Genomic DNA, 13,373 nt, shown 5'->3' on the forward strand with positions numbered 1-13,373 from the left:
CTCTGTGTGCATGTTCATACTTTCACTGTGTTAGTCATTCGTTGCGTTCGCCTGTCTGCTAAGCTCAAAACAACCGTGCCTGGCTTGACGGAGAAACCAGGAGAACAGCTGAGCATATTTACAACAGTGCACTTTTACTTTCGCCCTCTGGGGGGAGCCTCGCTGGAAAATCAACACCGGTTGCATAGTATACCTTTAAAGTATTTACTTGTATTGTGAAAATAAATGCTTATTAAAATTCTGAAATGTGCAATGAAAGTGAGATGAATAATTCTATATGGCAGCATAGTTCCGACTAGGTGTTTAAATGATGGAATATGACAATATATTAAAAACTAAGTTACCGTAAATCCTCTAATATTGGAGGGGGGCTTTATTTCACTCAGGTGCATCTTGGTCCAGACCATTACTGGAAGGAGGCCAGAATTAGAGGCAGGCCTCTATTTCTATTTGATCAAAACAGACAACCAGTGGAATGAATAAAAACGAGATTTTGTGTCTCTTTGAACCTATAAAATACTAGGTTCATTTATTGAAAAAGTAGAGTTACCATTACGGTATACAGAATATTATTCAGACATCTTCCAGCAGCTGCAATTTTTCTGCACAGCAATACAAAAAAAAAAAAAAAACACAGAATGGAATCTTGGCCAAACTGACTTGCGAAACAAAGTGAAAAAAAAAATTAATGGACACTGTTCTGCCATCACATTGAAATTTTATTTGAGGCTGGCTAAGTGGAAGTAGGCTACCAATATCATATATTTCAAGGGAAATTCAGAACAACGAAGGCCAACGAAATTCTGTCATTTTAACACTGCCTGGTTACCACCTCACCTACCGGTAATCACATTTGTCCTTCAGAGCAGAACGATTGTGTAAGGCCACACTACTTGTATATTACTATCAGAAGTTGTTAAGGACTGCCCAGAAACATCATTGGTTCTACTTATAGCCCCGGCCTGTATACGAGTCCGGCCATTATTTACCTCCGCCAACAGCAAGACCGGCCATTATTAGAGAGACCAGCCGCTAATGGAGTACAGGCCAATATTAGAGGATTTACGGTATCTGCTATGAGAGATATTGACATGACATGACAAGATTTCTTTCTCGTTGAACAATACATTTCAGTGTAAAGCTTTATTTGGTAATCCTGTTCCAAAACACTTTTGGTTGTATTGAGTTAAATGATCCTTCCATCCTGAGATTGGTGAATACCTAATGTTATAAAAAAAAAGAAAAAAAAAAAAAAAAAAAACGTCTATGAGAAAAGCAAGCCTCTTAAAACTCTGACCAATCCCAGCCATTTGGTCCAAATGGAAAAAAAAGAATTAGAATCTCTCACTCCTCTGCGCGCTCACTAGGTCTGGCCGTTGCTGGTGTTCTGTCAAGCCTGCCGAGAATTACCTCCCCTCTTACACACTGAGGAGAAAACAGATTGAAATATAAATGAAAAGGGAACTTATTCTTAGTGTTTTATTAGAAATCATATAGAAAGCCATCCACTGAGCTGAGAATATATTCATCGGGCACAGAGTGTAGCACATCGACTAAAATGTGTCTCCATACAACTAAAAATGTTATTCATTCAAATTTAACTGTCCACCACAACTCAATTTTAGGGTATCCATGCATAAGAAATATAACAAAATTAAGAATAAGTTTACATATTCCCTTTTCGTTAATATTTCAATCCGTTTTCTCATTAGTGAGTGAGAGGGGAGGTAATTCTCGATAAGCAGGTATTTCTGGACACAACACCAAAATTATTCAAAACACTCCTTCGCAAAACACGTTAGGTAAGTATTTCTAAAAACAACAAACTAAAATGTGTATGGTTAATTTTGCTAGACTTAACATGCTACCTTAAAAGCCACAATAAGAATATAGTTTATTTACAGTTGAATAACACTGGTGTAGTTAGGTTCATGCGTAATGAATGGTAATGAAAGAAATTACTATTTCAGCTCCACTCTGCTTAACTTTAACACAGACAGTTTATGATGAACTTATTTCAATATGAATCAACGTTATAAAAAACACGGTTTCCTGTCTGGCGATGTGGCAATACAAATAATTGTCTTGATGCCAAAAAGAGCCCAACAGATTTTACTTTCACAAGTGGAGCAGTACGGCTATCGCCATAGTGTTCCGCTTCATTTATGCATATAAATTGCTTTATTAAAATTATGCAGGGAGTTTTACAGATGATATGAACACTGCAAAGTAGGTAGAACAGGAAAGGAAAAACAGAAAAAATGAGAAAAGATAAAGAAAGAGGAAATAAAAGGGAGATAACAATAAAACATTTTCAGTCTGCTTCATTACCTGCAAAGAGATGTAAAAAGAACAGCACAACCAACGGACATGGTACGGGACATACAATAACGTAACACCTAGATACTATTGCAGAAGTATAGGTAGTATTATTTAATCTGACATGTATTCTGTTACCTGAAAATAGGAATATGGACTTTCTGTATGGAAATGAATATCTAAGTACCTGGAACCAAGCTGTAGTTGTTTGTGAATGTGCACTTTCAAAAAAAATATGCTCAATAGTGGTTGTGAAGAGCCAAAGAGGCGCCCCCTCCCCCAGAGCACCAAGTCACCTACCAGAGACCCAAAGCCCCAGACACCCAAAGGGACCCCAAGAGCGAATAAGCCAAGGAGGGGCCAACTCAGGAAATCCAACCCCCACCAAGAGAGGAGGAGAGACAGCCCAGAGGAAGTCCCCCAGCCACCGCAATGCCCATGGGAGCATTGCGGTGGCTGGGTGACTGTTTGCTTTTTTATCCATCTTGTGGTCTTGATCTGAGTTGCAATCATTTTGTTGTCATGGTGCCACTTTGACTGATGACTGCATTCTCCCTTTCAGCATGCCCAGTCAGTGTGAGTGAACTCAGTAATCAATTCTGTGTTTGGTGAACCCAGTCAACAAGCTAACATACAGTACTCAACTAAATTATCTTAGCACACTTTTGTGTCAGACAGTCTGCTATCCCTACCTGAGTCTGCTAATTTGTCTTGTATACTTAGAGGCCAGATAGCATAAGACCTACTATAATAATCCGGTTTAGAAGTTCTTAAACCTTTGGCATTCAATTTAGAATAAAATAACTAGGATAATTCAAGAACCTACTAAGTCTACAGTGTCAGATCTAAGTATTAACAACAGTATTTATTTGGGCTTCTATATGTATCCAAAAAGTGCAATGTAAATATTTTTAAAGTATTGATTTTATTGAAACAAGAGTAAAATGATAACTCAAATGAATGTAACATTAGGACCTAACCTGAACCTGAAACATTTTAACGGGTTAGAATTGAATTGATGTGAACTCATTTAATTGAAAATTTAGACTTATGTGTTACAATGCTTTCAATTCAAACATTTTGATTCCTTTTTATTCCATGTCCGAGTCTGGATTCTTGAACATATTATATGATCTGGACAGATATCGGACCCTAAAAAAAAAAAAACTAGAGAACCATTACTTGCCACAGTGAAAACTACCATTCCTGGCAAGGTTTACCCAAACACTGTACAGGGATTAAAATATTCCGGCCCCAGGCCGGATTTCCGGCTCGTAGCAATTGCCCGTGGGTTAAAAAAGAATCACTCAAAAATAAATTGGTAAATAACTTTAAAAAAAAAACGAAATAAGACAATAGAAAATCCCCCTAGCGTTTGACAGCCAATGGTAGCAAAGGAGCACTCTGAAACTTACAGTATTAACCAAACAGAAGAAGAAGGGAAGCTTAGGAAGTCTTAGGAAAGCGTGTACCTCCTCCTCTCTTTTCTTGCTCAAGATTGTAGTACAATAAAACGTAATACACGTAAGTTCTACACGGAAAGTCACCTTGCGCCGTTTACGACTCCATTCAGCGGAGAGTCGTGTTAAAAGTAAAAAAATATATAAATTAAACTTTGTGTTTGGAGAGAAGGCCGATAGAGAGAGCCGAATTGCATGGAGTGGGCACAATACAGTTCATGAACTCTGGCCCACTGTGCTCCAGGAAGCTTAGCTTAAGCATCCAGTGGCAAAAAGGGGCTACGCAACATGAATAAGACCCTGGTCATCAAGCTGCTGTTCGTGCGGGCACGCACACTACACGTTTGCACGGAGATACTGCAACAAATGATGTACCAGCGTCAATAACTGACCGTATATGTGAGTTAAAAATAAGGGTTTGTGCTTTCCTTGCCAAACACGACCTCTCATTCACACTAGATATAGATGCATTTTTGCCATCTTCTGGCCTTTTTTGGTATTGGATTTTCAAAATTTATTTAGTATTCAATCTCTGATCCCATGCCCCCACACCCTTCTGGCATGGCTTGAAAATACACATACGCATGACGCATATATAATGCATATATATATATATATATATATATATATATATATATGTGTGTGTGTGTGTGTATGTGTCAACAAAGTTTAGGCTCAGGACTTTTTTTTTTGCTTTTATCCCTGACTGTAGCATATGGATTTGGTGTGAATTTGTGCCTGGTCACAATGCACTGAAAGAAAGAATAGAGGATTTGATGTACTGTAAGAGGAGCTCCTTAAACGCAGTAAGACTATATTTCTTGATTGCTGGAGTTTAGCCAAAGAGGTTTTTAAAATATAGTGGCTTATATTAACAAAATAAAGTACATAAATAAACAAAATATGTACAAAGTATTTGTTTTGAATGGGATGTTAGAGGGGTCAGGGAATGTATAATCTTTCAGTCCGGACCAGTTGTTAAGGAATCAGCTCAAACTATACTCCTCAAGCTTATTTATTTTATTTTTTCTAATCAATTGACCTAGTAGGGGATTAATACTTCATCCATAACAATCTGTTCCAACCACATGACATTTTAAGTTGTTTCAAATGTCACTGCTCTAAAGCAAATCGGCCTACTTGCGTTGTGGATTTCTCTTACCTGAGTAGTAATTTGCCCATGTTCTCTGCTAATATAAATTTAGACTCCTAATAAACATCCTAAAAACAAACAAACAAATCACGCTTATTGTAATACCTATTATTTAGTTAATGACTTCAAATTGGGGCTGCATGGGGATGCAATTTGTAGCACTGTTGCCTTGCATCAAGAAGCTTCCAGGCTCTATTCCTGGCCCAAAGTCAACATGCATGGTTTGCATGTTCTCCCTGCACGTGTGTGGGTTCTTTCAAGGTACTCTGGCTTCCTCCCACTATCAGAAATGACTGTTAGGTTAATTGGCATCTCTAAATTGTGGGTGGTCTTTTTTTTTTTTTTTTTTTACCTACAATGAGGAGTAAGAATTTTGTAAAATATGCTAAATGACTTACCGGTATGTATCGGGACATTCAACTGGTCCCCATATGGAAACGTACTGTTTATTCAGTTGAGTTTAGGTTTAGGTTATGGTATCCTGTTCTGCCAATATAGGTCTGGGAAGAGATGTCCCAGAGCTAGATGGTAGCCCGACAGATTTGCTTTTACAAGCAGACAATTATGACTGCTGCCATAAGGCTCTGCTTGATACTGAATTATTTAGAGAGTAAAATCATATTCAACGGATATGGAGATGTAAAACAAAATAAAACAAAACAGCAAAAATGGACAACACAGAATATATACAATAACTCCTAGAGGTCTGCTTCCAAACTGTATGAGAGGTCAGGAACACCAAACAGGGAGCATAACAGCAAAAAGAAGACAACAGACAACCAAAGTAAACATTAGAAAAAGTTGCAAGAGCAGCGGGTATCCTTTAGATATCCATTTGTGTCAAAGTCAAAACCTATGGTGATTACACAATATTATTCTGGGTGTTATATATCTGTAGCAGTAGCTTAGTATTTAGCACATGGTATGTGCGCATTGGTCTGCTCGTATATAGAGAATTACAAAGCTTCTTGAGATGTAAACTATGGGGCCGCTGACAAAAAAGAGGGGATACAAGTCCCAGATATCCAGAGTCACCCAAGATGACTGGGACACAAGGAAAGCAGACATAGGGATCACAACATCCACCAGAGAAGGGCAGATGAGAGCTGCCGGAGCCCGGCCACAGCTTTTTTTAAGAGCCAACCAGAGACCTGTTCAGAGCAATCCTTTGTTAACATTGTTTTCTCTATCTTCCCTTTTTTTAAAAAAAAAAAAAAAAAGCTGAATCCTCTGCCTCTGAATGGAAATATCAGTGTTAGGCTTTGATAAAGGTTGTAATGTTAAAATAATTTTTTTTATTGCAAACATGCATCATTCCTCTGGTGTATTCATAAATGCATCAAAAATAAACACATATCTACAGTAATAGCCATTCAAAATGGCCCCTTTCCAGTCAAATGCCAACCGAATGGCAGCCCACTTCCCTTCAACTCTTAGCGAAATCCCCCTTGACTTCCAGCAGCTGGAGTAACCCGCTCTTGCATATTCTTTTACTCTGACTCCGCCCTTTTACTAAATTACAGGGTCTGACCAGGACATTATCCTTCTCTTTAGATATTGATGTCCAAAAAACATGACAGAAATAATATTTTAGTACAAATATTGATGTTTAAAAAGGAATTGTAAGGGACCAGCCAAGGGCCCATCAAGGAAAGTAGGACATTTTGAATGGTTACTACTGTACATAATGAAATAGCACTATATATATTTAAACTAACACAGTTTAAAAAATAGTTCTCAAGTTGTTGGTTCTTTGCTGCTATGTATATAATCTCAATACCACACTTGAAGCTCTAATCCAAACGTGAATTAAGTCTTCCATCACAATTTTTCCACAGGGGATTATAATAACACCAATCATTCACATCTGCTGTATGATGAAGTTGAAATATTGAGCCTAAATATATAACTGGACTTGCTGAGCATTGATAACAGAGGTAGAACAGAAAAGCATGACAACCGAAAGAGAAGCAGAAAATCACATTGACCTTTACTTTTAGGGCTAAGTGGCGCTATCAAGAAAATAGCACCACTTACAGTTTCTGATTGTCACAAAAAGAGACATCAAAAAAATGTGGTAATGTGGCTCTTTTGTTTTATTTTGATGTTGGTTTTATGTCTTGTTTTTCTGATTTGAAGTTGTTTGCTTTTCTTGTTGGATTTAGTTTTGGTTTGCTGTGTTGCATGTTTTCTTCTTATTTTGTTTTGGTTTTGAGGTGACGTTGCCACATGCACCCGGAGACCCCGTGGCGGCAGCACAGGCGTTCTCAATCAGCTGAGCAGCATACAGACCGTGGTGTTTGTAATAAAAGGAAGCTGCGCAGTTGAAGAGAAGAAAGCCGGACAGAGCACGGGGGAAAGGAGCTGCAGACGGAGAGAGGACCGTGCAGTGAGGACCGCGCGGCGTGTTGGAGAGAGAGAGCGGCCCGGCGTGTTGAAGAGAGAGAGAGGACTGCATGCTCCATTCGCGTCAGCTAAGAGTACACCCCTTTTTACAGACTGTCCACTGACTCTGCTGTTCCTGACTACCCTGCATTTTTTTTTTTTTATCTTTTTTTACTTTTTAGCTTATTTTTTTAGCGAACTTTTTTTAAGTGAACTCTTTTAAAAAAAAAAATCAATTATTGAACTTTTAAACTAATAAAAGGTTTTAAGGCTCTGCTCACAATCGCCGCAGTCTTTTTTAGTTGTTTTTGGATGATCGCACCTCTCGGGTGCCACAAAAAGACAGACACAAGTACTTTACTAATTATCCAGTGTACCTGATAATTATTGCCATTTTTCTAACCTTTAATATTCCTCTATGGTCTATGGTGCTGATTGAAAGTGCTCTTTTTTATCAGTTTGTGTTTATTTGGTTATTTTTTTAAATCTAACTTCAAGTAGGTAAGAAGACCGATACCATAATAGCCACATAAAGGGATGTCATAAGAGATTACGTACTGCAAAAACAGTAATCCTGAAACACAGCAAAATTGAAAGGGCAATCAGAAACCAAGCTATCAATAGTGACTGTTTTTCATAATACAGTCTGTAGGCATTCAATATAATTAATGTTTAAGATATCTGATAAGGGATGATGAGCAGAATTTTTTTACAACATAGTGGGGGCCTGGGGTCTGAGAAAGGATTTTAAGGGTCATTACTACAACCTTTTCATCAAGGCGATAAATGTTTAATAAAAGTTTTACATCTAGAGCAGGGGTCTCAAACGGGTTCCGGAAAGGGCCGTGTGGCTTCAGGTTTTCTTTCCAACCAAGCAATAGCACACCAGACTCCAGTCATCTGGAGGGTGATCATCCTCAGAATCGCTGTCAGAATCTGAGCCGCTTCCTACCCAGTCCTCCTCATTCATCTCTCCCTCTCCGCCAGAATCGCTATCCTCAACATTTTGAAGCATTTCTAAAGCCTGCATCGTGGTTCGATTTTTTTTTTATTAGCCAAGAAGTTCTAGGTAAAATGTTGGTTGGTATGCAACGGTTCAGAACGGAAATCATCCGCTGGAAGAATTTACAATGCAACTAATAGAGCTGTCAAAATGACGGCTGTGGGAGATCAAGCTAAAATGAACCATATTTATTTTTTTTTGTTTTTATTTTATTTAAAAAAAATAAAAAAAACTATGTGAAAATTAAGGAAATATAGAAACAGTAAAGTCAGTTAACATGACCACCACATGATTATTGTAAATATAGCTCTTTCCCTTTAAAATCTCAGAACTGTCAAAATGACAATCTTCGGAGTTCTAGTGTTAAAGTTAAAACAACTTTGGTGTCTTGCCAAACGTTCTTTTGAATTAATTATTCAGTGGGGCGGGTTGGACAGCAGCCGTACTGCACTATTGATGCAGCATAGGTCTGCTATGGTGCAGAGTTTCAAAACTCATTCTCTATGCTACATCAAATATGGTTAGATAGTTAGATGCTCTGTGTTTTTAGCATATTTACTAATTTTTTTAAGTTAGTTTATTTATACACTTAACAAACAAAAAAGTCATTCTGACATTGCAAGGCTTTCCTAAATCACAAAGCTGTTTCCCACACCACATATATTCTTACAGTAACTTCTAGGTTCTTTATATTTTAATGACTCCTTTTCAGTTTAATTCACAAAATATACAATCATGCTTGCATTTTGTAATAAATCTTGTTATCTATCTTTAAGGGTTTGGTTTGTCTAACAGTCTTTAACATACATTTACAAGCATACACAGAGTGTATTCAAAACGAAACGTTAAACAAAAATCTAATCAAAATTTCGTTTTGAATACACTGTGTATACAAAATGACAATAAAAGTTGTCCAAGTATAAGTCTAAGACTAACAAGCATACATAAAAGCATACTTGGAGAAGTTAACATGAAAAACTGTCAAAAGGACCTGCTGCATAACAATGCAAAAGAGCTACTAGAGCTAAAAATGTGTCATTTAATTTCTAGTCTGTGTTCAGGCTCGCTTGGTGCCAAGTCGCATGCTAAATACTGTAAGCTCCCTGAAGAAGAACTCTTTGGCATAAAACATACTAGCAGAATGTATTGCATGTGCAGTGTGCTCTAACCTCCAGCTGCCCTCCCTACAGTTGAGCCCAAAATTATTAAGAACCAATGCAGATTTAAATTTAAAATGATTTTTATTCAACTGAAAAGATTATTTCTCATATGAAATATGACAGACATGTCTCAATGATAATAAAGCTGAGCTAAAGAAGCATTATATAATAACAACAGGGTAAAATGTATTGAAGCAGTTTGTTAAAATGAATAGAAAATCAAAAGATTATTCCCATCTTTCTCCATAATCAGATGAACAATCTGCATTTTTCCACAATAACTTCTTAATATTATGTTTAATACTAAGCTTCAAAACTTTTAGGTTTTAAGGACTCCTTGTCATCACCTCGGTGAATAGCTCCCACCACAGCTTTATCTGATTTTTATTCTAGGTGGGCTATTCCATAGTGTTAATATAATACACTCTTAATAATATTATATTATGTAAGAGCCAAACATACTGTAGCAGTTTTCAGAATATGTTTGACCTTACAGCAAATGATGTTTGCTCATGCATACCATCATGTTTCGCTATCTTTGTAGTGGCTTCCCATTGATTTTTATTCATTTCTAACGCATATCCTCAGCCTAACCATGACCCTAAACCTAAACATTTTGGGTTCATACCTAAATGTATGAACCTAAACTGAATTCACACCTTAGTCCTAAACCTGACACCTAACCTTAAAATGACATTTGTAGCCATAAGAATTGATTCTCATGAGGAGCCGTTGGTTCCGGACGAGGTCCTATGATTTATGAGAAATGGTCCTGAATTTCTGAGCATTATGAATGTTAGGTTTTAAAATGTTTAATTTATTACTAACTTTAACCGAAGGTTATACTTAATGAATTCATTATTTCAATCAATGGTAAGCAATAACGTGAATGTTGGTCAAATAATCAAAATAATGTTTGATGTGCTCAGTTAACTCGCATACCTATGAGGTTAGATGTCTAGCTCGTCTGTTAAAATCCAGTTTGTCTCTACCACAAGTACACTAACTGTCAATAACTTATAATAACATAATTTCAAGCAACGTTATTAATCATCAACCACAAGGGAAATGTGTCTCTGTCTTTTCGAGGTGTTAACTCAAAAGGAAGTTGAGACAATTGGTTGATGTTACAAAATAGTCACAGACTACCACAGTTTAATTGGGGTGAGCTTTTATTGAACCTAAGAATCTCTGCAAAAAAATTATATAAAGTATAATTCTCTCTACTAAACAAGGTGAACACTAACAAGAGCAAATGATACATGAAACTACCAGTTAAAGTGAGAAAAAATTATTATTCGTTGAGGTAGAGTCTTTGATAATATTTAGTGTATTAGCTTGTCTTCAGTAAGGCAGTCATGCAGATGATGCAAGCATCATATAGAAGTGCAGAATTAGTCTGGAAAGATTCAAATCAGTTAAGTTTCAATTAATCTAACAATAACACTTGCCAACAAAACATAATGCATTTTATGTGACAGTATTGAATTAGATATGGAACAAAGTGGTGATTTGAGGATGAGAGGCTGCTGATGTCAATCTAACTGTTATCCAGCAGGCATGAGGGGGAGGAAGGAGAACTGGACCGAGAGCTTAGCCTCTAACAACAGTTTACCAACAGGCCTAAAGTACACTACTGGAAGTTAAGTTGACTCGTATAGGCTAGCAGTTAGAAGTGTAGCCAATAGACCAGTGATCATAACAGACCGGGTCACACCAGAACTCTGACATAAAAATTCCTATGAGTCATAATCTAGCAGCCCAGAAAACAATGGCTGACCAACAGACTTTAACAAAGGTCTCACAAAAACAGAAGGCGAACCAAAGAAGGAAGAAAAGGAAAACCACAGCAAGACAAAACTTTTTGGCAAAAGTGGCGGCTTTTACAACTAAACACACAAATTAAATATTTATCACATCTCTCGCTCACATAACAAAACATATAAGCAAAAACAGTTTCAAGGAGTTTGTTTTCAGTAATTTTAACTATTTAGCATTTAACCATTTTAACTATTCAGCATTTAACCATTTTAACTATTTAGCATTTAACCAGGGCAAGGAGAATTTACCAAGTTTTCTTGCCCTGGCAAAAATACCTGTAAGTGTCTGAGTTTAATTTGTTCCTTTTCAAAATATTTCCCTAACAATATTTTTGACAGATTCAAGTTATTCCTGTGACCATTGTGGGTTTTTCTTTCATTAAGGGGTACTATCAATTTTATCCACCTTTGTGAAAAGAATCAACATAAATGCAATGTTATGTTACGTGCTTTACATTTTTATATAGAAAAATGTATAGACATTAACTGTGCAGTCATAGTAGAATCCAATAAAATTCAAACAGCAATGTCCTATAAAGGTTAGCACATAAATAATTTCTGAGCAATATTGCAATAAACACTGGCAAAAACACAACTAGGCAAGAGCAAAAAAAAAAAAAAAGGTATTGACTGAGCCTGTCTTCTGCTGTGACCACTGCTTGGGAAAAAAGATTGCACAAACTGTCAGAAAATCCATCACTGCATTTATGCAGCAGCATAATGAAATTCTAACTAAGCAGATGTTATTACAATATCTGTCTAAAAATTATATGTCAGACTAACTGCATTTTAACACCCTCTGGGTATATTAGCTTTTGTTTGTTATATCTTACTGGGGTGTTTTAACCACCAGTAACACTAGCAATAGCAGTGCTAATTGGTGGATTCACAATTTAAAGATATCTTGTTGAAGATATGTACATTAATTTATTTATTCTGTAATAACATTTTAGTAGTTTATGCTTCCCCTTATGAGATAACTATTTCAATATAATTCTCCCGCACACCAGCAATTGCTTTTTCTCAGTAGGGTTTTGGCAATGCTTACATAATTATAGATTTTGCATGCAGCAAATGGAACTAACCAGTACCAGTAGATGTGGGCTGTGAGGGCCTTCATTTACAACCAATATTTTAATATTTTTTCAAACATTCCATTCTATTCATTTTGTAGCGGAACTCTTCGCTGCGCTGTTTCCATCACATTTCTATGGTTGCTATAATTTGCATTGCTATGTGAATCAAATTTGCCCACAGACTTCAGAATCATCAGTGCTGGCTGATCTTACCTTAACAACACTTGTGAGGAGCATTTTCTTCAACCAATCAGATTTCATATTCGCCTCACTGACTTCGACTCAGACACTTTTATTGACATTTTGTATACAGGGTGTATACAAAACTAATTTTCGATTAGTATAGATTTTCAGACAGTAAATAAACATTTCCATTCCATGCAGAAGTGATTAAATGTAAAAAGTGTAGGAGAAAAAAACATGGTTGAAAAAACGCATTGATATGAAGTTCAGAGCATTAATATATATGGTGCAAATATGCAGTATCTTTTGGTTTGGTGTTCTCGGTGTGATGCAGAGTTTGTGATATGATTTAGAGTTTGATTTTCAACAGTTCAGCAGTCTGATGGCAGTGGGGAAGAAACTGTTGCAGAATCTGCCAGCCCTGCATCAAATTCGGCAAAGCCTCTTCCCAGAGGGCAGCAGGGAGAAGAGTCCATGGTGGGGGTGTGAGGGGTCATTGATGATGTTATGTCCTCGAAACACGCAGTGCTGGGATGAAACGTCTTTTATGGAGGGAATAGGGGCCCAAATGATCCTCTGCTGTTTTTACCATACATATACATTTTTTCCAGTCCAAGACATGAAAGGTGTAGGTTTGATTTCAACTTTGGTAGGGACACTGCTGGTCTTCAGTTTCATTGGTCTGATATCATTGGTCCTTAACAAAAACATGCATTCTCTTTTTTTATGCTTAATGTGAGCAGGGGCGGATTTACCATTAGGCAAAACTAGGCAGTTGCCTAGGGCCCTGAGTTCCTGGGGGGCCCCCTAAAAC

Source organism: Cyprinodon variegatus, unplaced genomic scaffold (assembly GCF_000732505.1).
Source record: "Cyprinodon variegatus isolate N-32 unplaced genomic scaffold, C_variegatus-1.0 Scaffold673, whole genome shotgun sequence".
Taxonomy (NCBI): domain Eukaryota; kingdom Metazoa; phylum Chordata; class Actinopteri; order Cyprinodontiformes; family Cyprinodontidae; genus Cyprinodon; species Cyprinodon variegatus.